Genomic DNA, 24,877 nt, shown 5'->3' on the forward strand with positions numbered 1-24,877 from the left:
TGTCAAGGACTGGTGCACATATGCCACTAAATTTCCTCACAAACTTTCTATAAAATTGGGCTAAACCATGGAAAATCCTAACTTCAGTCCCTGCTCTAGGGGTAGGCCAATTCAAGATTGCCTCCACTTTGCTTGGATCCATCTTCAAGGTTCCCTTAGACACCACAAATCCTAAGTAGACCAGCTCCTGCTTCAAGAAGTCACACTTCTTTAGGTTGATTGATAAATTCTCTTCATGCAACCTCTCTAAGACTAACCTCAAATGCTCAAGGTGCTCCTCTTTGGTTCTGCTATAGATGAGAATGTCATCTAGGTACACCACCACAAACCTGCCTATGAAGTCTTTTAACACCTCATTCATCAACCTCATGAAGGTGCTTGGGGCATTGGTGAGTCCAAATGGCATCGCAAGCCATTCATACAACCCTTCTATGGTCTTGAAAGAAGTCTTCCACTCATTACCCTCCTTAATTCTAATTTGGTGATAACCACTTTTAAGGTCCAACTTAGTAAAATACATAGAACCTCCTAAACAGTCCATCAAATCCTCTATTCTAGGAATAGGAAACCTATACCTTATGGTGATCCTATTGATTGCCCTTGAATTAGTGCAAAGTCTCCACTTGCCTCCTTTCTTTGATGCTAGCACTACCAGGACCGCACATGGGCTGATGCTCTTCTTAATCAGCCCTTGTTCCAATAACTCCTGCACTTGCCTTGCCACCTCCTTGTTTTGGTCAAGTGTGAGCTTATATGCAGCATTGTTAGGTAGGGATGCACTGGGAACAAAGTCTATTTGATGGCTTATAGACCTTCTTGGTGGGAGTGTTGTAGGTGCTCCATCACTCACTGTGTCCTTATACTCTTGCAACATTTGCTTCACCTCCTTGGGTACCTCTTCCTGCAACTTGTCTTCCTCCTCCTTTGGCTTCACAAAGATGGCACACCTCACTGTCTCCTCCTCATGTAGCAAGTGTAATAACTCTTTGCCAGTAGCCAATAAGACACTAGGTGTTCTGGAGGTTCCCTCTTCATTCTTTGTCAAAGACTGAATCTTAAAGGTTTTTTTGTCCTTCTTGAAGGAAATGGAGTTCTCCTCTCCATCATAGATCACCTTCCTATCAAATTGCCAGGGTCTACCTAGTAATAGGTCATAGGCATCCATGGGTAACACATCACAAAGGATCTTATCCTTGTATCCTCCAATAGAAAACTCTACCCAAGTCTGTTCATTGACTAGCACACTCTGCTCTTGATTCAACCATGTCACCTTATATGGGTTAGTGTGGGGTATCCTTGTGAGTTCAACTTCTTGGTTGCCTCCTCTGATATTATGTTATCAGTTGACCCTAAATCAACTATCACCTTGCAAACTTTACCAAGGATCTTGCATCTCACCCTAAATAATGCTCTCCTATGCTTAGGTTCATTCTTAACTGGCTGTCTTATCAAGACCCTATTGAACATCAAGTTTTCTCTAATCTCTGATTCAATATGGTCCACCTCAGGTGTCTTGCTACTTGATGAGTCTTCATGAGCATAAGAAACCCTCTTTCCATTGTTTGATGAGGTAGGCTTGTCAGGGCATCTATAGGCAGGGTGTCCCAATTGTCCACAGTTGTAACATTTCATGGTTGCAAAGTAGGAGTTACCCCTGCCGGTACCTCTACCCCTACTTGGAACCCCTTGTGCACCTCTTCCTCTATAACGGCCTCCTCTGAGATTGGTTTCACTACTATGTTCAGTCAACTTGGCTTCTCCTTGGTTCCTTTGCTCATTTGCCTTGCTTTGGTAACCACCTCGGTGATTCATTTGATCTCTACCTCTGCCTCTACCCCTGTTATTAGAGTCTCCTTCCCTTTTGTTCCTCTCTTCTACCTTGGCAGCAAGCTGATGACATTTTTTAACAGTGGTGGGAGTCCATAGGCTTATCTCCTCTTGAATGTTCCACTTTAGGCCGCTTAGATACCTAGCCACCTTAATAGATTCATCTTCTTGGACTTTGGATCTAAGGAAAAGTTTTTGAAATTCTTCAGTGTAGGAGGTCACATCAAGGTCTTTTTGCTTCAATCCCTATCTTTTCTTATGAATTTGGACTTCATAATCCTCTGGTAAGTAGTTCTCCTTGATCTTACTCACCATGACCTTCCAATTTGCAATAGGTAGCTTCACCATGCTAACTCTCTCTTCTTGCAGGTACTTCCACCATGTCAAAGCTACTCCCCTTAGTCTTGATTTGGCAACCTTAACCTTTTGAGCTTCTATTACTCCCTCACACTCAAAGTGGTTCTCCATACCCTCAATCCATTCCATGACAGTGTCAAAGTCCATCCTTCCACTGAAATGTGGCAATCCTTCAAAAGCTTTGGTGTTCAAAGCCTTAATAGCCTTTACAAAAGGTTCTTCATTGAACAAGGGATCTGGTTCAGGTATAATGTCATCTATGTCTATAGTTTTCTTGCCTTTATCCTTGGTGTCTTCACCCCAAGGTCCTTGTGTCCTTTGATCCACCACTTCTAGCAGCTTGTCCCTTATCTCACTCATAGCTTCTTCAAGGAGTCTATTCTTCTCCTTCTGCTCTTCTACCTCCCTAGCCAGCTCTACATTAGTGACCATTCTACTCTCCCCTACTGATTCACTAGTATATAGAGACATGCATGGTCCACCAAATCTTTAACTTGCTCTGATACCAATATGGTGGGATGGGTTTTGGGATAGACTAGCCTAGTCTATGCTCCTAGATCCTTTCCTTGGATCACCAGGTGTTCTAACCACACCCTAGTGTCTCTAGGACTTCCCCTTCTTGTGGAAACCCTTGACCTTTCCCAATCCACCCACCAACAACTTGAGTTGCTTCTCCTAAGGTCTCACCTACTCATGAAACTCAAAGAACCCTTACATAGGCTAATAAGGGTTTGGCTTGTACCACACCTTCTGAGGTCCTAGAAAGGATAGGAAAGGTCTAAGACATGATTTTCCACCCACTCATGTTCCCCCAAGAGGTTTCCAACATCCAACTCCTTACCGATTTCACCATTTTTTTTGTCTTTTTCCTACAAAATAGGGCTACAAGGAATGTGCCCAATTAGGCCTCCTATTTGTACTTTTAGGGCTCCCTCTTGCAAACGATGGACATGCTTGTGAAACTTCCTAAAAGACCTACTATTCATTTGGCAAGGGCCCAAGGATTTTTCTAGTTTTGGGACTCCAAGTGTCCATACACTGCCCTAGGTGGATTTTAAGGTTTTTAAGGGTTTTAAAGAGGGTGTTTAGGCTTGCCAGGGTCACAGTGTTGGTTTGTTGATTTAACCACCTTGTCTGGATTGGTGGAAGCTCCTCCTTCTCACCAATGGTGCTCCATTCACCCCTCTACAACTCCTCCAAAGGGTTCCTCCTCCTCCATCCTTCCTTGCTCTCTAAGACCTCTGCAACTTAACCCTTCGTAGCCGGGCACTGTCCAGTCTCGCCTAGGAGTGGGTCTTTAGATGGCCTACCTACATCTTCAAGGGACCTACTTGCTTTGAAGTATTGTACAGGGTCTGTACTCCTATTCCCCATGGTTTCATGGTGATTCCATAATGGGGAATGGAGTTATGAACCCATTGACACAAACCAGTCCAAAACTAGAGAGTGAGAAGCAAGTTTACAAAATATTTACAAACACACACAACCTGCAAAACAAAACCTAATCTAAATGCTTACTGTAGACATCTAAAAATGGTCAACGCTTATGGAGTCATACTTTAACATTTGCACATTGCCTTATTTTAGGGTTCTTGTGTCACATTAACATTTCTTCTATGTTGTGCACTTGGTCTTTATCATTTGTGACCATCGAGTCCTTCTTCTGCATTCCTCATTTTTCTCGCTTTTGAATTAGGTCTTGTCGATAGCAATCTTCAGTCATGATTTTGGTCGATCTTTGTCCTTGTCAATCTCATCATTTTGCGATCGATTCGTCATCGATCCTTGTCCTTGTCAATCTTGTCATTTTGCGATCGATTCGTCATCGATCCTTGTCCTTTTCAATCATGTCAATTTGGATCGATTAGTCATTGTTCCTCGTCAATTGGCACCTATCAATTTGATCTCCTTGTCAATCTTGGTCAATTTGTCATTGATTTTTGTCAACCAATCTCAATCATTTATCAACATTGGTCCTTTGCCAATTAGAATCATGATCAAACCTACATTAATTTCTTGTTGTCTTGATCTAATTCCTTGTCCTCTTATTTCTAGGGTTTTATGATTTGTTCATTTAATCCTTTTCTTCTTCTTTGTGGGTTAAATAAATCTATTTATTTAGTCCTAGGTCTCTTTCATGAATTAATTAATGGATGAAAACCTATTAATTAATTCACCTAATTTCTATTTCATCTTTTTCCTCAATTTTCTAATTTGCTAATTTCTCCTAATTCCTAATTTCTATTTCTCCTATTTTCTTTATTTTTTTCTAATATTTCCCCTAATTTCATGGGAATGGCATTTCAATCTTGTCATAAATTGTCATAATTTGTCATACTCCTTGCATAGCAAATTGTCATTTGTCATAATTTTGCCATTCTTGAGTTGAATTTCCTTTCAAATATCTTCATGCTAATCTTGTCCTCTCTCCAATTTGTCTATAAATTGGATGATTTTCTTCAATGAAAGGAGGAATCAATCACATTTTCAGAATCAATCACATTTTCAATCAATCAACCACGCTTCTAGTATCCTTATGCTACAATTTTCATCTTGTCATCTTGCTTGCTTTCATACTTTGCTCTTGCACTTGTAGGTGAGATCCACAAACAAGATAATTTGAAGGAGAAAGAAGGACAATGGAGGTCAATTGAAAGAGACATTGGTGATGATTTTTCATTTATTTTGAATGTCTTATTTTCAATTCTTCTATTGATTGTAATAGGTTTTATTTCATTGCAATTTAGCTTTGTGGTTAGCTAATATTTATTGCTTTGATGTTTTTCCCAATTTCCTAATCTACATTTATGGTGAACCCGACGTGAACATGTAAATCTGATAATTTTGTGAGTCTGATATTTGCATGCAGGTTTTATGTATGGATTTGTCTTTGCATGCAGGCTTTTTGGACTAATCCATTGTTGCATGCAGGTTTTTTAAACTAATATGTTGTTGCATGCAGGTTTTATGTGAGCATCTGTTGTTGCATGTGAATTTTTTGGACTAATCCATTGTTGCATGCAGGTTTTTTGCACTAATATGTTGTTGTATGTAGGTTCTATGACAGGATCTATTATTGCATGTGGTTTTTATGGAATCTAAACAATGATTTATGCAGGATTTCTTAACATGCAATGAACAACAAATCTTCACATAGTTTAATTAGAGGGATTTAATGAACAACAAATCTTCACATAGCCTAATTAGGAGGTTTGAATGAATCCTACAATTCTCACATAGTTTTAATTAAGATTTGGATCAAAGAACAACAACAAATTCCATATTTCATGCATGCAAAAGGGTTTAAAATAAACAATAAATTGCATTTAATCATGGCTTAAATTGATCAAATATTTTTCAAATTAATGTGGAATTAATCTCATCTAGTCTTAATTAGGATGCAAATGAATCAATAAACTCATTTGATTTTCTAAAGGTAAAAAAAAAATCAATGCTTATCATGTCTTTTTTTTAATTTTGTTTGTGTGTTTTTAGCCTTTAGATACTGGGCTTGCCTCCTGATTTGCCTGGCACTTCGCACAGGCATTAGTGAGAGGGAACGACCCAAAGTGGTGACAGGCTAAAGCCAAGCTCTTCTGAACCACTGTAAATAACCGTGGATGCAACGAAAGTTGTAGACAATGGGTGCTGGAATGGTATTGCGACGATTTATTCGCTGGATCAATATCCACCCGAATGGATGCCCTTACTAGAATCTCTTGTTTTTAGATGCCAAAATCCTTCTATCTGTTGGCTCAGGCATTGTGATACGTGCATGCCAAAGACACCTCTCATGTACTCCTCAGTTAGAGATAGCAAGTTCTTGGGAAGTGATGCCCCTTGAACTTGAAGCTTGGTATGCCCGAGAAGTGAGTGCACTGTAAGGGGGAGCCAGTGCTACCAAGCGTCTAGCTATTCGGCTGAGTGTTGTATTTTATGGTTAGAGGATTCAACAGATATTGCCCTTGATAGCCATAGGATTTGTTGTGAATGTGCTTGATTGTCTTGAGTCAAAGTCAAACAAACATTTTTTGTCTTCCATCATTGTCAAAAGTTAAATCAAAAACAAACTTTCAAAAGTGCTCATAATCAACTTGGGTTTTCAAAATCAACAACCTTCAATTCAAAACAAAATCCATACAAAAGTCCAAATTTGTCCAAGGATTCATCCAACATTTGAACATGGCTTGTCAAAACATTGAATATCTTTGTTTCAAAATTCATGTCACTTTAGGCTAGGTTTTGCATAGTCCAACTTAGGTCCTAGGACATATTGTCATCTCCCTTCATTGTAGTCCTTTTCATTGCAAGCGTCCTCATTTTGCACTTAGGTTCAAAATAATTTCCCTAAGTTTGCATTTCATTGTCATATCCAAGACATATTTCCATTTAGGTGACACTCGTATGCTAAAATTAGGTCTTGCATAGGTTGCATTTTGCATATTCCAAGTCATTGGTCTTCGCATATCCTTATCATTGTATTGTCATCTTGTCTTGGCTTCATCTTGTCATATCATATCCTTAGATCATTTTCATGTCATATCCTAAGTCATTGTCATAATCATTGCCTTCTTGCATTTAGTCTCAAAAATTTGGTTTGTCAAACTTGAAAAATCAAAACTTTGGATGATACCCTAAGTTGTTGTTAGGGAGTCTTGACCTTGTCTAAAACTTGTCCTTTTATTAATATCATTTTTGTCAAACCTAGCTTAGTATCCAAGCATATAGGTGAGACATTGTCAATTTGTCATATTGTCATTTGGTCCTTTGTCCTTTAAGGTCTTGGCTTCATTTCAACTTCCCAAGGTTGAGTTTTTTAGGTTGCATTTAGTTGCATATCATACATCATCCTTTTAAAATCAAAAATCCCCAAAATATTGCATAGTGACATGTCTATTGAAACAAGGTTCCAAGCACCAATGATGCAACAAAGTTCGATGTATCAACCGACAATGCAATCGAATTTTAATCCAAGGCAATATCGGTCAAACTTTTTATGATGAAATAGGGCTCCAAATACAAAAACTAGAGGAAAAACTAGTTCGAGAAAAAGAGATCTTGGAACAAAAAGTGAAAAATAGTGAGAAGATTAGATCCCAAATGTCCAAAACATTTAAAAAATTTCAAGGTCCAAACCCAAAATTTGAGCCAATTGATGTAAAATCTCTTATCGAATGATCAGACATACCAGCTCTCATCTCTCAAATAGAGATGATGAAACAATTTCAAAAAACAAGCACAAATTTCAATCAAGTCCCAAATCAAAATTCATTTGGTCAAATTTCATTCAATCAAATCTCGAATCAACAACATATACAACCAACACAACCAATGGTCCAATTTGAACAATATGTCCAACCAACTATACAATGTCCACAAATAGTTCAACCAATGGTGGAATATCAACAAGTTCAATCAACATATCAATGTCAACAACTACAATCACAAAATCACAAACAAAACTTGCAACATGCACCAAGCCAAATTTTGAACATGTCAAACCAATTTGATCAACATCTAGTTCAAAATCAAAACATGACATCAGACTAGAACCAACTCCTTTCCAAACAAGTTCACATTCTAGATACAACCATGTCAAAACCTCGAAAGAAAGGTGGCCTTATTGCAAGGATCTTAAGGAAATTACCAAGTGAGTTCTTTGAGGAAGATCAAGATAATACACTTATGTCTAGCAATGCCTTATCCTCCCACAAAAAAATTGACTCCCCAGTGGCATCTATCCCTACACCTTTAGAAGTTTCACAAGAACCTTCCATATTGTCCTCATCAAATAATACACCAAAGGATGAAATTATCCAAGGGCTATCCATAATTGATTGCCAAGATAATCCAATTCATGATGCACGTCCTTGTCATGTTTCATAAATACAAGACCCAATGCCACCATGTACTTTATTGCCATTACCTGTTTTAGAGGACCCCATTCGAAGTCCCTCTTCCTCATGTTCAAGCATTGATTCCTTGCCATAATCCATCACAAATGTTCAAAGTGCATTTCCTTCATGCCAAAGCATTAATCCCTTGTCAGAATCCCCCATGCATATCCAAAGTCCAACCCCATGTCAAGAGGATAATTTAGAGCATGAAGAAATGAGTCCTAAAGAAAATCAAGATCAAGATCCTGAAACCTTATCATCCCATCCAATTGTTGACTAGGACCCCATCTTCCTAGACACTCATGACAATTCCCCTATTCTTGTCCATCCTATCCAAAGTCCTATTGACACTCCATTCCCTGAGCAAGATCAAGATATCCTAGTCCATCCAATCCCAAACGATCCCATTCCATTTAATGAAAAAAATGTCCTTTCAAATCCCATTGACATTCCACTTCCTAAGAAAGATCAAGATATCCTTTCCATCCTTTATGATGATCCCATTGAAAGTCAAGAGCAAAGCACCTTTAAAGAGGATTCCAATGATCTTCCTCCTTGTCAAGATCAAATTATTCCTTTAAATCCTCCACAAGATCCTTTTGTTCCTCCATCTCCTTGTCTTAATGCTCCATATACACTCCAAGATCACATTTCTTTTGATGACCCCATTATTTCACCCATTCCATCTCTTGAAGAGCCTACCATTGAACCATGTCCACTACACAATCCTAGTCCCTCTCATGATCTTAATCCCCCTCATGATTCTAACATGTCAGTGCAAGATGTTCATGAACCCTCAACATGCATAATGGGTTCTTCCACTTTAGTGCAATCCGATCCACTTCAAGATCTAATTATTTCTCTCATATCATATCCACCTCATAATGGACTCGCATCTTCTTCCCAAAGAAAAGAGTATCCTACAAGTAAAGATATTCATAAAGGCAAAGGAGTAGATCTCCATAAGAAAGAATCCCTTCATGTTAAAGAAAATATTAAGGGTCATGGCCTTAGTGAAATTCCTCAAGACGTGGGTACCCCTACTAAATCCAACATCCCTTCAAAATCCAAACATACACCTTCCCCATCATACCTTCCATCCATCTTAGGTCCTTATATCCCTTTGTCCTCTATGCAAGGTCAGCAAAGGCACACATCCTTGAGTAAATTTCATCAATCCAAAAGAAGTCCATTTCATTCATATCCATCCATGCATTCCTTTCCCCCTCCAAGCAATTTGGATGCCAAGCATAAAAGTCATAAGTCTAGAAATCCACATGTATTCAAGGATCAACATGTCCAATATAATCGACATGTCAGAACAAAGAAAAATATGATCTATAAAGAAAAAGAAATATCCAAAAGGCCACAAAGTCCCATTGCTCAAAAACAAAAGTTACAATCTATATGGGTTCCTAAATCCCTTGTGTTGGCAATGCACTCCAAGGAACCACAAAAGCATGAAAAATAAAAAACCATGTGGATCCCTAAGCAGCTCCTTGAAGCACAAAAGCCTAAAGAAACATCCAACTTGGCATCCAAAGTTGCTATTCCTCCATCCAACCCTCTCAAATTTGTTCCTCCGTCACCTTCTTCATCCATTTTGGTCCCTTATGTCCCAAAATCCCAAGCTATTCCTCCATCCAAATCTCACAATATGAGATCCATTTTTCCTCCATCAATCCACCACCCATCAAGGTGTGTGCCAATGTTGATCTTGCCTTCATTTCCATCCATTGAAGCCCAATTCTTCCAATACCCTATCTATTATCCAATGCATATTTTCCATCCTTCAATCCCTTTGATCCAATCCTTTGCATAAATCCTCGCCCTAGTTTCATCTTATTTTCCATGTCCTTATCCTACCAACATCTTTGAGCATACTTTTAAAGGTCATGGTCAATTTTTTTTTAAGGCTACTATCCAAAACAAAACAAAAAAAAGATGCTTGAGTCCTTCTTCCATCCCCTATCATGTGTCCATCTTCTATTGAAAAAGTCAAAATACAAAAAAAAAAGTGAGAAAAAAAGAAAAAGAAAAAGAAAGTAAAGCAAAAATAATTCATCCATTGGTGAAAACCTGGCAAACAGGTGCCTTGGGAAAGTACCATGATGAAAACCTGGCAAACAGGCGTCATGCGTAATCTATGAACTTCTTGTATATGGTACTTGGGGACATGCTTTATCCTATCATATCCTTTTATCCTTCATTGTTCCATTGTCCTATCGCACCCCTATCATTACCCTTCATATCCTATTGTCCCTCATGTACATATCCCCTTTTCCACCTTTGATCTTGACAAGGCTGAGGATCTTCATGAGCGTCATGCATCCTATTCACAACTTTCAGTCTATCATAGCTTTTGGTCATTTATCCATTTTCTTATTATAACCTTTCATCTGTATTCCCTAGCTTATTGCAACTTTCTGCCACTATCCCGTATCCTATCCCGACCTTCTGTCCATGTCCCTTATCCATTCTTGGTCTTGCTTATCCTATCCATATCTTATCACTATCCATACACTCTTTTTTTGTTCCTTGATCTTGATCTGACATAAGGACACAAAACTTAAACATAGTTTCAAAAACCTCTTGACATGTCCCTCATGCCATGTTCGTGCTTTACATTGTCATATCCAGTCTCTTGTCCCATCACACAATAGCCCTTGAAAATTGCATCCATATTGTCTCCATGATAAAAGGCCTTTGTTTTCCCTCTATCCACCAACATTTCAGAAAGCCTATTTATTCACCTGTCATATTCCTTGCCTTGCTAGACACTGGGGGCAAAATCATAAAAATCAAATAATGTCTTGAAAAAATCCCTAAAAATTCAAAAAATGTCTTGAAAAATTCATAAAAATCATATAATGTCTTGAAAAAATCCCTAAAAAAGTCAAATAAAGTCCTGAAAAAACGAACAAAAATTTTTTTTTGTAAAAAACTCGAAATTCCTACAAAGTGAAAAACATCAAAATCCAAAAACAATTTCTTTGGCATTTTGCATTTTGTCAATAAATGGTCCCCTTTGTGCATAGACAGATCGCTAAGCGTACATCCAACGACAATCAATCAAACATTGTGCTTTAATGAAATCATGCATTAATAGATGAACTTTTCAATCAAACCAGGCATTCAAACTGATCAAAATTGTCATGTCCATCAATCAACATCAATATCATTTGTCCTTGTCACTATTATCATTGGTCTTATACAGGGTGTGGTATACTCGAAACCAAACTGTGTCCTATCTTAGATGGGGTACCGCATTCCCTGGAACAAGACAGCATGATCATTCTTGTTTTCCACTTTTGACAATGATGATCAAATTGTTTGTTTGACTTGGTTGAATTTGTGTGTCTTATCTTTTTACTAATTTATCTTTGGCTTCGATCATGTTCCTATGTTTCTCGATGATGTCACTGAGTGATTTAGAGTAACTAGGATGATTCATGGTCCCTTTCCTTTTTCTTTTTTTTTTGTGTTTGTTGTTTGTGGAATGATTGTCACAAACTGGGGAAACTATATCATTGGGTGTCTGTGATAAGTACGTTCGCTTTGTGAACACCGCACATACCTCAACCCTTGATGTATGCACCCTAGGATGCTTCACTCATTCATTGTGTGCGATGTGTCTGTCTTTTGCAAAAGGGGTTGCATTCCAGCTCTGGCCTTCAATGCCATGATGCTCTGCATCCGCTTTGCTACATTAAATAAAGGTTCTCACCTACTTATGTGCATTTGTGAAAGCAAGTTTTCCTTCATCTCTAACTGTCCTCTGTCTAATTTCTTCTTGCTAATATTTCTTCCTTCAGTCTTGGCAGTTGTGCCTTCCACTGCTTGTCCTTTGTGCATCCGACCTTTGATTTTTGATCCATTCGAACCTATTATCTTCTGTCATTCTTATCGATCACTTGGCCTCTTTTTTGGATTTTTCTGGCCAATTCCTCGAGGGGGCATGCATATGTCATTGCTATTGTCTAGGGCATTTTCATTATTGTTCTTTGAAACATATGTCATTGTTATTGTCTGGGGCATTTTCATTACTGTTCTTTGAAACAATGCTTAGAATCGCATTGTCTCAAAGAGGGGCAAAATGTCGACATCTAAAAATGGTCAACGCTTGTGGAGTCATACTTTAACATTTGCGCATTGCCTTATTTTAGGGTTCTTGCGTCACATTAACATTTATTCTATGTTGCGCACTTGGTCTTTATCATTTGCGAGCATTGAGTCCTTCTGCATTCCTCATTTTTCTCGCTTTCGTATTAGGTCTTGTCGATAGCAATCTTCAGTCATGATTTTGGTCGATCTTTGTCCTTGTCAATCTCATCATTTTGCGATCGATTCGTCATCGATCCTTGTCCTTGTCAATCTTGTCATTTTGCGATCGATTCATCATCGATCCTTGTCCTTTTCATTCATGTCAATTTGGATTGATTAGTCATTGTTCCTCGTCAATTGGCGCCTATCAATTTGATCTCCTTGTCAATCTTGGTCAATTTTTCATTGATTTTTGTCAACCAATCTCAATCATTTATCAACATTGGTCCTTTGCCAATTAGAATCATGATCGAACCTACATTAATTTCTTGTTGTCTTGACCTAATTCCTTGTCCTCTTATTTCTAGGGTTTTATGATTTGTTCATTTAATCCTTTTCTTCTTCTTTGTGGGTTAAATAAATCTATTTATTTAGTCCTAGGTCTCTTTCATGAATTAATTAATGGATGAAAACCTATTAATTAATTCATCTAATTTCTATTTCATCTTTTTCCTCAATTTTCTAATTTGCTAATTTCTCCTAATTCCTAATTTCTATTTCTCCTATTTTCTTTATTTTTTCCTAATATTTCCCCTAATTTCATGGGAATGGCATTTCAATCTTGTCATAATTTGTCATAATTTGTCATACACTTTGCATAGCAAATTGTCATTTGTCATAATTTTGCCATTCTTGATTTGAATTTCCTTTCAAATATCTTTATGCTAATCTTGTCCTCTCTCCAATTTGTCTATAGATTGGATGATTTTCTTCAATGAAAGGAGGAATCAATCACATTTTCAAAATCAACCACTTTTTCAATCAATCAACCACGCTTCTAGTATCCTTATGCTACAATTTTCATCTTGTCATCTTGATTGCTTTCATACTTTACTCTTGCACTTGTAGGTGAGATCCACAAACAAGATAATTTGAAGGAGAAAGAAGGACAATGGAGGCCAATTGAAAGAGACATTGGTGATGATTTTTCATTTATTTTGAATGTCTTATTTTCAATTCTTCTATTGATTGTAATAGGATTTTATTTTATTGCAATTTAGCTTTGTGGTTAGCTAATATTTATTGCTTTGATGTTTTTCCCAATTTACAAACACACACAACCTGCAAAACAAAACCTAATCTAAATTCTCACAATGGAAGTAAATACACCATACAAGACACTCAACATAGTTTTGCTTGAAAATCAATCCATTAATAATCTTTTCTTACTCCATTTGTGCCAACTGGCAACAAAATTGTAGTCATAGTCAAGTCACTTTGCTTGCGCCATACAACAACTGACATCCAACCCATTATATTAGGGTTTGCAACTACATATACTACCCTTTCCTTGGTCTGTGTGCCCACATTAGGGTTGTCCATGCTAAACTAAAGATTTTGACCACTAGGTGGAAAAGTTGCTTGACGAATTTGAAAAGTTGTCATGCAACTTTTGAGCAACTTTCTCAATGTTGCTTTTCTTGACTCCTAGGCCCACATTGGGCTAACCTAAGGACACCATCATGCTAAGAAGGACCCTAAACACCTCAAAGGCACACATACCCTCTATTTCCAAGAAAAACTCAACTTTGACTCATGACCCTAGGACCTCAACTATGACCCAAACTAGAACCAATGAGCACATGGCTCTTATTTTATATACAATGGCTTCTTAAAAGAAGCAAGAACACAATAAGAATCAAATGGTGGGAGCCCTTTGAAGGGTGCTCCTGCACCATTGTCCAAAACTTATATACAAATATATTTACCGGAGACTTTACAAGTACTTGAAGATGTCAGCAAAAATGTTCTTCAAAAAAATTCTAAGTGAGTGTCCCACCCACTCTTCATGTTATCTAAGACTGTGATGAATGCACTAAACACATAGGCATGAATTTATACATCCTTTAGCTTAGATTAAACTAGTTGTCCCATAGCCTTCAAATAGTGTATCTTATTGGTCAACATGGTGTCCAACCGGGGGGAAATCAAATTCTAGATTTCACCAACTCTCCTCAAATTTTTGTCCTTATCCGCATTGAGGCTCGAGATCTAATCATTTAAAGACAATACTTGTCCTTCTACACTACTGGTAAGGGATACATTAGGATCAAAAGACTATGAAATACCAGCAAGTTTACCCTGGCAAATACTTATTTACTTGTCTATCTACTGTGAACTTTGGCAAAATTAGAGAAGACTTATATAGTTTACCACCTCCAGTCAATGCATCTGAAAGAGTATGCAGAACTTTATTTAATTTTACTCTATCATCTTCAATCATTTTTTGGAATGTCTGCATTCTTACCTCCTTAAATCTATCAAAAACTCGTTTAGTATAGTTATCCAAAGAATCAAAAAATTTATTTACATTGTTTATCAATTGAAGTAATTTACTGGAGGGGCTAGAATTAAGACCTAATTGTATACCCGAAGCCACCTTCTGTAATACATTGACAAACATCAAAATGAGCTTTTTGTCTTCGGACTCTAATTTGATAAGATCTTGACTGGCCTAAGCTTGTACAACAACTGCAAGCATCAGCTTCTCTGCCGGAGACATTTGTCCAAGATTTAGAGGACAATCAAGATTTATAGAGATTTGGGGTGGGTCCATGTGACTAGAGGAGTGTAAATTGTCAGATCAATAACTCCTTTTCCTTCGTCTTCCTTAACACTCTGCGCCTCTATTTTCTCAAGCTCCTTTTCCTTTGCTCCATCCCCTTAATCTTTTGATTTGGTGTTGCCTCTTGGTGCAATGTCATCCTTTTGAATCTTAGGGACCTCATAACAATCTACCACCAGAGGATTCACATTGGTCTCAATATCAGTGGCTACATTTCCTTGGTCTTCTGGATGCCCCTTGGTTTGAGTTTCATACTTTTTTATCACCAAAGACATCTTCCTTTACTTTCGGCTGAGAGGTCTTGACTGCATCTCAATACAAAGGATCATTCTTCATGATTCTTCTCTAGATATCTTCAATTTCCTTTCTCACCTCTTCCACCTTTCCAGTCATCAACTTGTTCACCTTGTTTTTGCTTCTAAATTCTTTCTTATTAGCTTCCTCAATGAGCCTTTTGGCTTCATCTTGGGAGACACAGGGGCAAACATTAATCAACTCTCTCTCTCTCCTTCATTTCCTTATAAATCTTACTAGTTGTTAGCCTCCTTGCATCAATAATGTTATATAGATCCTTAGAGTTGGTGTAAATAATTATTCACCTTGGATATTATTACACTTTACTTAGTTTACTTAGGTACATGCATTTCATAGTAGTTTGGGTATGAGACACTTGGGTGTTTGTGCCACATTGGGATAGTGTGTGTAGTAGAATTTCCACCTTTTATGGTGTTGATCTTGTTGTTACACTCCATATTCAGTGGGTGATCCACCTCATGTGGACTATTATATTGTTTCTCCTACCTACCCACACCTATTTCCTACCTACCCTTGTTTCTTATTAAGCCACATGTCATGTTTGTGTGCTCACATATCCATATAGCCTTGCCTATATAAGCAGGCTCATATTCATTGTATGTAACGATTGATGATCTAGTTGATCAGTATTTTCATCTTGATAGAATACAGTTTATTTCTATCATCTATTTTTGTTTTCTCTCATTTGTTCTTTCCATTGCCTCTTGATCTTGACAAAATCTCACATGGTATCAGAGTTGGTCCATGTCTCACATGGTATCAGAGCCATTAGAGTGCCATTGGTTTCCCAATTGAGAGAAATTTGGGGTTTGTATTTTGGAGTTTTCTATTGCAGGTTTTTATTGGAGCTTGTTGGGTCAAATCTGAGGTCACCATTGGATTTAGAAGGTCCAAGAAGTTAGTTTTTCCTTTTGTTTCATCCAAATCGGACTTCGGAGGCCAAATCTAGAGGCATTTGAAGTTTGACACCGTGGCAGAAATTTTCCAGAAATTATAATTTTGCAGGTGATTTTCAAATAGCGATATTATTAATGATTTCTGAAAAATCTGTACAGTGGTGCAGGAGTTTTCTGATTTTTCAGAAATCATGAAATCCCGATTTTTACAAGTTTGGAGAGTTTGTTTGGGCTCATATGGACTCCTTTTCAGGTGCCATTTTTTTTGAAAGTGCATATTTTTTCATCTACTTTCATAATCTACCATCTGTTTGCAGTGATTTTAAGTAGAAATTGTACTTTCAGTATTTGGCCATTTTTGGCATATTTGGTACTTGCATTTTGCTTGGATCTCATTTTAAATCACTAGCAGTATTTGTTGAAGCCTCTTAGATCTCATTTTGAGAATTTGTAAATTGAAATTAGAAGTCCACTTTGCCTTGTTTTGCAAGTGGCCCATTGTATAAGCACTAGGTATAAAGTGCCAAAATCATCATTTTGGGGGGATTTCTTGATTGAGTATTTTGGGGGGTGTCTTGTGTGATTGTGCCTCTCTCTATCTTGTGTTTTTTCATTTTGGTGCTATGGGTTCTCCTAAATTTCCACTTTTAACTCCTCATAATTATGCATCATGGAAAATTAAGGCATGGAGTAAACTAATAGAAAAAGGATTCATTCATTATGTAAATGAAACTATTACAACACCACCTAATCCTAAGGCTGATCCTAATGCTCAAATTGAATGGTTTACTAAGAATGATATGGCACTTGGAACTCTTAGAAAGTATGTATCAGATGACCTCATTTTTCACATTGATAAGTGTACAACAATTAAAGAGGCTTGGGATATTTTTAAGAAACTGTATGGTCAAGTTGATGAGATTAAGGGCTACAAGCTTGATAGTGAACTCACAACTTTGGATCCCAAGGATTTTGATACAATCCAAGATTATGTCACAAAAGCAACTGAGCTAAGAGCAAAGCTAAAGGATTGTGGAATTGACAAAAAGGATGCTCAATTGGTTTATAACTTGTTGGACAAGCTTCCTTCATAGTATGCAACCTTTGTATCTAGATTTCACACCCATAGGTTAGCTCAAGGTTCCTCATACATTTATCCCTCATTTGATTCATTCACAGAGATGTTGATACTTGAGCAATCTAAGTTGACCATGATGGGGATTCTCAAATCTTCAAAGTCACAAGCTTTGGTGGCTAACAAAGGGAATCAAAGTAATCAAGGAAAGGGCAAGAATAAAAATCAACCTAAGTCTAAATCACAACAAGATGGAGCACAATCTTCCTCTCCACAACAAGGTGATTCACCATTCTCACCTAAGATGAAATCATATAAGGACAATATTTTTTGTGGAGATTGTAAGAAGTCAGGACATGATGAACATCATTGTTATAAGAAGGATATTGATGAGTTGAAGAATCTTCTTGAGAAGAATAGAATCAACCTACCTTCTAGAATGTCTACATCAGCTTCTTCTTCCAAGGATAAAGGAAAGGATCACTCTTTTGGGACAGATAAAGGAAAGGGACAAGCTCTTTGTGCTACTACAAGTCATGATTCAAGAAGATGGCTTCTAGATTCAGGGGCTTCTCATCATATGGCATCTTTGTAGTCTATGTTTTCTACATTTGAGCCTTGCCACTTGCCACAAATTTTGATGGGAAATCATACATACATGGATGTGATTGGGAAAGGATCTATTGCCATTGGGGATAACTCCTTCAATGATGTGTTGTGTGTACCCAACTTGACAAATAATCTTCTTTCCATCTATCAAATCAAACATGGGGCAACTAGGAAAACTGTGGAGTTTACACCTGATTCAGTTATCATTAGAGACTTGGAGAGTGGAGCTATCATTGCGACTGGAGTGGTTGATCATGCATCTCGGTTGTACTCTTTTTCAGATTTTGGTCCTATTGATAAGGTTGGTTCTTCCTATGTTGATGATTCAGATTTTGAGAACTTTGGGCATTTGAACTTGGGGATTCTCACATGTGACCCCATTATTGAGCCTTGCATTTCATCTCCTTCTCCTGATATCACACCACCTATTGCACCTAATGATACACCTAGTGCACCAATTTTGCCTTCTTTTGATTCAATGCAACAGGATATTTCATGTCTTCCAGCTTAAGTTGATTGGGATGCATACTTGACAGACATTGCAGGTTTGTTTGTGGACTCCTACATTGTAGATTTGGGAGACACCATTCATGACATTCATCTTCTCTTTGATGAAGATGATCCTTCTTTGATTGTTGTGAGGGATAACTCTAACCCTCTTGTGCATTCTCTACATGATCAATCTTTAGAGGTTGACATGATTGTGGATACTTTTGTACAACACTTGGAGGAGGTCTCTTTATCTTTTGAGGAGACATATGAGTCTTTGGATATTGTTCTACATTCATCTCCACTAGATCTTGGAGTGCCTTTTTTAGCAGTGTGGCACAGTTTACCACCTTTGGAGGTGGTACCTTTCAACATCGACATGGGGACACTTGAGCAGTTTTCAGAGATTCCTTTCATCATGAGTATTTTTGCTTCATCTTCCCTTCATGGTTGGGGAGACTTCATGGATACACCTTTGGTTTTGTTTCTTCCTAAGGGGAGGAATGTTGTTCGATGTTCATGGAGCAGTTTCTTCATTCATCTTCAAGCTTCTACAATTGGTGCAGATTCCAGATTGAGGGGGGGCTTCCTAGTCTCTCTTCTTCTTCTTTGATATGGGGGGGACTTTTTCCTCACATGGGGTTTTGTCCTTCACATACTTCTATGAGAGTTATTTATACATGGTTTTAATCTCTCTTTTAGGGGAGGGTTTTTTCCCATTGGGTTTTTCTCTCTTTCCCCTCTTTGTGAGAGATTTCCTTGCATTATTTTGCATGCATTTGCATTTGTACATGGGTACCTAACATGGCCTCGTAGCCGGGACCCATCTTGCATTGCTTAGTTGCATGGTAGACTTAAGTGCATTCCCCTAAGTTGCACTTAAGGGGGGGTGTTGGTGTAAATAATTATTCATCTTGGATATTATTACACTTTACTTAAGTTTACTTAGGTACATGCATTTCATAGTAGTTTCGGTATGAGACACTTGGGTGTTTGTGCCACATTCGGATAGTGTGTGTAGGATAATTTCCACCTTTTATGGTGTTGATCTTGTTGTTACACTCCACATTCAGTGGGTGATCCACCTCATGTGGACTATTATATTGTTTCTCCTACCTACCCACACCTATTTCCTACCTACCCTTGTTTCTTATTAAGCCACATGTCATGTTTGTGTGCTCACATATCCATATAGCCTTGCCTATATAAGCAAGCTCATATTCATTATATGTAATGATTGATGATCCAATTGATCAGTATTTTCATCTTGATAGAATACAGTTTATTTCAATCATCTATTTTTGTTTTCTCTCATTTGTGCTTTCCATTGCCTCTTGATCTTGGCAAAATCTCACATGGTATCAGAGCTAGCCCATGTCTCACACTTAGGGATACTACACTCCAATTCAATCAAAGCTTTGCTAAAGTTATGTAAATACAAAACAACAACTTCTTCAACTTTTCTTTGATCTACCTCATCCAGATTTTCATAATATACTCCAATATTTTTCAAATTACCATCAACAATTATCTCATCAATTAATTGATTTCTTGTTAATGGAGAATAAATGTATATTTACCTTGTTGATCACCTGACTCAAGATATTTGTCAAGTTGAGTTCTAACCTTTCTTCCTCTCTTGGGTCTTCCGGTAGGGGCGGGTTCAGATTTGGCTTTCTTGCTTTGTTGGGCTCCACCAAACTACGACTTCCTCACCACCCTTACAAATTCATCTTTCTTCTTATCCTTATCTACCTCTTCATCAAATTCTGTCTCAGAGGCCACTGGAGATACAAAAACATAATTTCTCTTAGGCTTCTCCTTTTTCTTGAAAATTTATTTTCAGGATGAGATTTGTCCTATAGATGGTGCTACTGGAACAGGGGCAGACTTCGTCTCTTTTGGTTTGGCTTTAGATGTAAAAGATTCAGACTTAGGCTTTTTGGTTTCTTCTTTAGCCTCAATCTATGCATGTTTCTCTCTAGCTTGCTTCACCTCCTCCTGAGTGAATCCCATATGAACAACTACTTCCTCATCCATCTTGAAAACTTTCCTCTTCCTTGCAAGGGTTGTGAACTGTTTATGCAACTCTAGGTCCTTTTTCTTACATGTGCCAAACCTTCCTTCTTTTTCATCAACCAACTGACTCAACATATGTTGAGCATAGGAATCTAGGGTAGCAATGTCAACTTACTAGCCCATAGGAAGAATCCACATAGTCTTTGGTTAGACAGTTTCCTTAAGGCATTGGTCCTTATCAACCATGAAGCAAATTGTTTTCTTGTACTTCTCCACTATCTATTTTGGGATTCTTCTTTGCTCTTCATTGTGGCCTAAAAGGTTTTGAAATGACCCCATAGAGTAGATATCCTCATTGTAGCATCACCAATCCCCATATTCCCTTCCTGGATTTGCATAGCAACCATCTTGTCATAGGCCCATGGGACCTTTCCTTGAACATCGGGGATTTCATTTATGAAATATAGTGCCAAACAGATGATAAGAGTGCCAAACTTAAAGGTGTGCCTCTTGCCTTATTTAATTTTCTTCAAATTGCTTAGCAAATCATTCAAGAGAACTATACACAAATCATACCTCTTATCTTCCTTCAACATCAAATAGGTAGAATATATATGTTGGCATATGCACACTCCAATGAGACATTATAGGTGATTGAAGGTTTTGTCATTGATGGCAACCTTACAATCCTATGGCACCAATAAGGCATTACACTGGCACTAGCAAGATCAGACTCTACACCGACACTCAGACCACCAGCACCTATAGAGAAAGGAAGCATACCGGCACAGAGGCCGACATGATTTTTGTTATATTATATTTTGTTTATTATTGTAAAATCTATGTAAGCTGACTTGGCATCATTGTAAAATGACTCTTATATAAGAGAGATCATTGTAGAACATTTGTAAGTAAGTGAGAAGATTATATTTAGGCGAAATAAGGCAAACCTATTATGCGAATTATAGGTTAAGGGTGTATGTAAGAAGTAGAGCAGAAACCTGTACTAGATCTGGCATTATAGATGCTACTTTGAACCAGTACAAGATACTGGATTTATATAATCCATTATTGTAAGTTAGTGAGACTTCCCATTGAGCAGTGAGCTCTAGGTAGTTGGCCTTCCTGCATGTGTAGGCCCCTCTTGTAGCAGTAATATTCTCTTATTGGCCAGTAAGTGAATATTGTGGGTCACAAATCCCACCGAGGTTTTTCCCACACCAGGTTTCCTCATTAAATCATTGTGTTATGGTGTGTTTTTCATGTGGTCGCTTTTAATTCTATTTATTGCATTATTTCTTGCATACCGGTACACTGTTATAATATGTTCTACATGTTTTAAGTTAAGAAATTCCATTCACCGGTTAGATACTGATTCACCCCCCCTCTCAGTATATGTGGGAATCCTAACAATTGATATCAGAGTTTGGTCCTCTATTTTTAGAAGCCTAACAACTTGAGGAAGATCTTGACACCGATAGATATGGAAAATCTGATGAAGCAACTAGAAGTAGCTCTTTCAGACTATGATGCAGAGAAATTGAAAAATATCAAACTAGAAGATGATCTAAAGGCAGCCCAGGATATCATTCAGGAACTTCAAGAAAATCTTACTATTTCAAGAAACAAGAGAAGAGAACTTTGTGAAAAGATGCAAAATGAGAATGATGAAAAAGAAACTCTTAATGATATGATAAACAAGTTGAAACAAGAGAACATGACAACAAAGAATGAGATGTAGGATATGACTATGAGATTTTGTAAAGAAATTGAAGATAGAAAGAAGAATGAAGAAGATTTGACTAGAAGACTAAATGATGCTGCAAATGAAAACACAAGACTCAGTTATGAAAATGATTTGTTGAAGACAGATATGATGCACACTCAGAATGACTCCAATGAACTGATGAGGTAGAAAGAAGTCTTAGAAAGAGAACTAGATACTGCAAATGAACATAAAGAAAAATTGAAGAAAAGCTCAGAGGAACTTGGTAACTTGCTGAAGAATCAAAAACCTAAAGGTGACACTTCTGGAATTGGCTTTGAAGTTGGTGAAAGCTCTGGTACTGCAAATACACAGGATCATAGAAAACTAGTAAGACAACCTAATGCTTATAAATTCAATGGAAAATGCTTTAATTGTAATAAATATGGTCATAGAGAAAATGAATGTAGATCTAGAAATTATCAGAATATCAACACACACACCGGTCAATGTTCGGAATGCAACAAAGTTGGTCACAACTCTGAAAATTGCAGAATGAATGTGAGATGTTATGTTTGTGGAAGATTTGGACACCTATCTAATCAATGCAGAACACATACCGGCATAGGTTATGGGAAAGCTATTTAGAAAAATAATGTGACTCGTTATGCATGTAACAAGATTGGGCACATTGCTAAATTCTGTAGAAGCAAAGGTTCACTGACAGACAACAAAAGTTCTAGCTTGAAAGGTAAAGAAAAAGTTGAAGAGGTTAAGCAAGAATTCTCAAAACAATGGATTAGAAATTCAGACCTAAAAATTGTTGGGAATACTCCTCCACTGGTAGAACCAATCAACACTTCACCAACAGGACAGAGTGATACTTCACCAACAAGATAGAGTAATACTCCACCGGCAAGAAGCTCTCCATCAAATTGAAGAAAATTTTCTTGAGGGTTTGACAATGAATGAGACATATGCGATAATTCCCTCGGTTAATGATGAGAAGTTGGAAATTACTTCTATACCGGCAAACAATGTTAAGTGACTACTTAACCGGCATACATTAAATGTGGTAGATGGCAAATAAACATTATAAATTTGTGGTTTTGGCTCCATTTCACTTCACCAAGATTTCAAACATTCGAAGAGCGCAAAATTTGCAGAGCTAAGGGATTTCGAGCAAAGGGGCAAAGCACTTCAGAAATCAATCCATCCAAAGGTAGAAAAATGTATATATCATCATGGCATCCTCCTCTGCACCTGAATTCATAGCAAACCCTATAGTATTCAAGGTTATAAAATGCCCTAGGCCCGTATTTCAGCTAGTTCCCATGGCAGCTAAGAAAGATGACAATGTAGGTGCTTTTTCCCAAATTCCAAAGGGAGTTGTTTTCACAGAAGATCCCTGAATATACATTCATTGCAACATAGAGGAATTAGGAGATGAAGAAATTAAAAGCATGTATAAGACTATAATATGTGACAATTCCGGTAATGTAAAACTTGAACATAAAATTGTTGAAACCCTAGGATTCACTGAAATCCTTTGCATTCCTGAATTTCCCAAGGAGGTGATTAGGATAGTTTTAAGCAGGGTACATGGTTCATTCTTTTGGATTGATTCAGTACACAAAATTACAAAGGAAGCTGTGAAAGCAGTAACAGGGTTACCTTCCACCGGTAACAGACCAGACAAGACTAAGAAGGTCTCCAATGACCTAGTAATGAACTTAACAAGTGCAACATCAGACAGAAGGTCTCTGAGAGTTAATGATGTGATGGATATAAATGTGAGATTTGTTAGCATGATTTTAGGGTACAAAGCAACTCATGCAAATAGACTTAACTTAGTTTCTAGTTTATGCATTAAAAGTGCTTATGACATGGTTAAAGACAATGTAAAAATTGATGTATGTGAATGGTTAAAAGACGAGTTGATTGATAACTTAGGCAAAATCAAGAAGGATAAGAAAGGAACTTTTAGATTTGGAAATCTACTTGTATGCTTGATGCTACACATAACGAAACAGGTTCCCGGTATAGGCAGTAAGAACCTTGGATTTGATATACCGGTAGGAAAACAGTTAACAGACCTATTCAATAACATGGGTGAAAACAAAGAAAAGAATATTGATGACTATTTTCAAGCACTAAAGGTTAGGATGAACAAAAGAATCAGACTATCACAGAAAATTGTCAACAAATACAAGGATGATATATGTTTTGTAATAAAAAAAGGATGAGATCTGGATGGAAGCAGTCATCCCAAGAACAATTTGGGTAATAGAGATGGGTTATGAGGTTGGTGATCATATAATTGAGACTTATGCTAAAGCACTTATGGAAGCACCAAATGAACCAAAAGAACAAGTATTTGGTAGTGTTGAGACCATATAAAAACAAATTCAATCTAAGAAGAGAGTGAAAAAGGTTGAAGCAGTTGTGAGAAGAGGTTCTAGACAGGCTTAGGCTATTAAAGAAGATGTATTGAAACAAACCGGTATCACTTAGGATGAGTTAGGAACTCTACGGCTTGAGACTCACCTATCACCGGTAGCTACTTCTTTGGAGAGTGACAAGACTGCAACTTTCAAAAGAGTTGTAAGGAAAAGAGATCCTTCACCGGCATCCACACCCTCACCTAGAAGGACTAGACAAAAACAACAGGCAGTAAGGTCTCTGGTCAGAAAGACAACACCAAAGAAAAAGTTGACACCAAAGAAGAAGAAGACTAAACAAAATATGGCCCCTCTTGACAAATTGCTAAACGAAATCACAGAGGAAGGGAAACTCAAG

The sequence above is a fragment of the Cryptomeria japonica genome, chromosome 11 (genome assembly GCF_030272615.1).
Source record: "Cryptomeria japonica chromosome 11, Sugi_1.0, whole genome shotgun sequence".
Classification (NCBI taxonomy): Eukaryota; Viridiplantae; Streptophyta; class Pinopsida; order Cupressales; family Cupressaceae; genus Cryptomeria; species Cryptomeria japonica.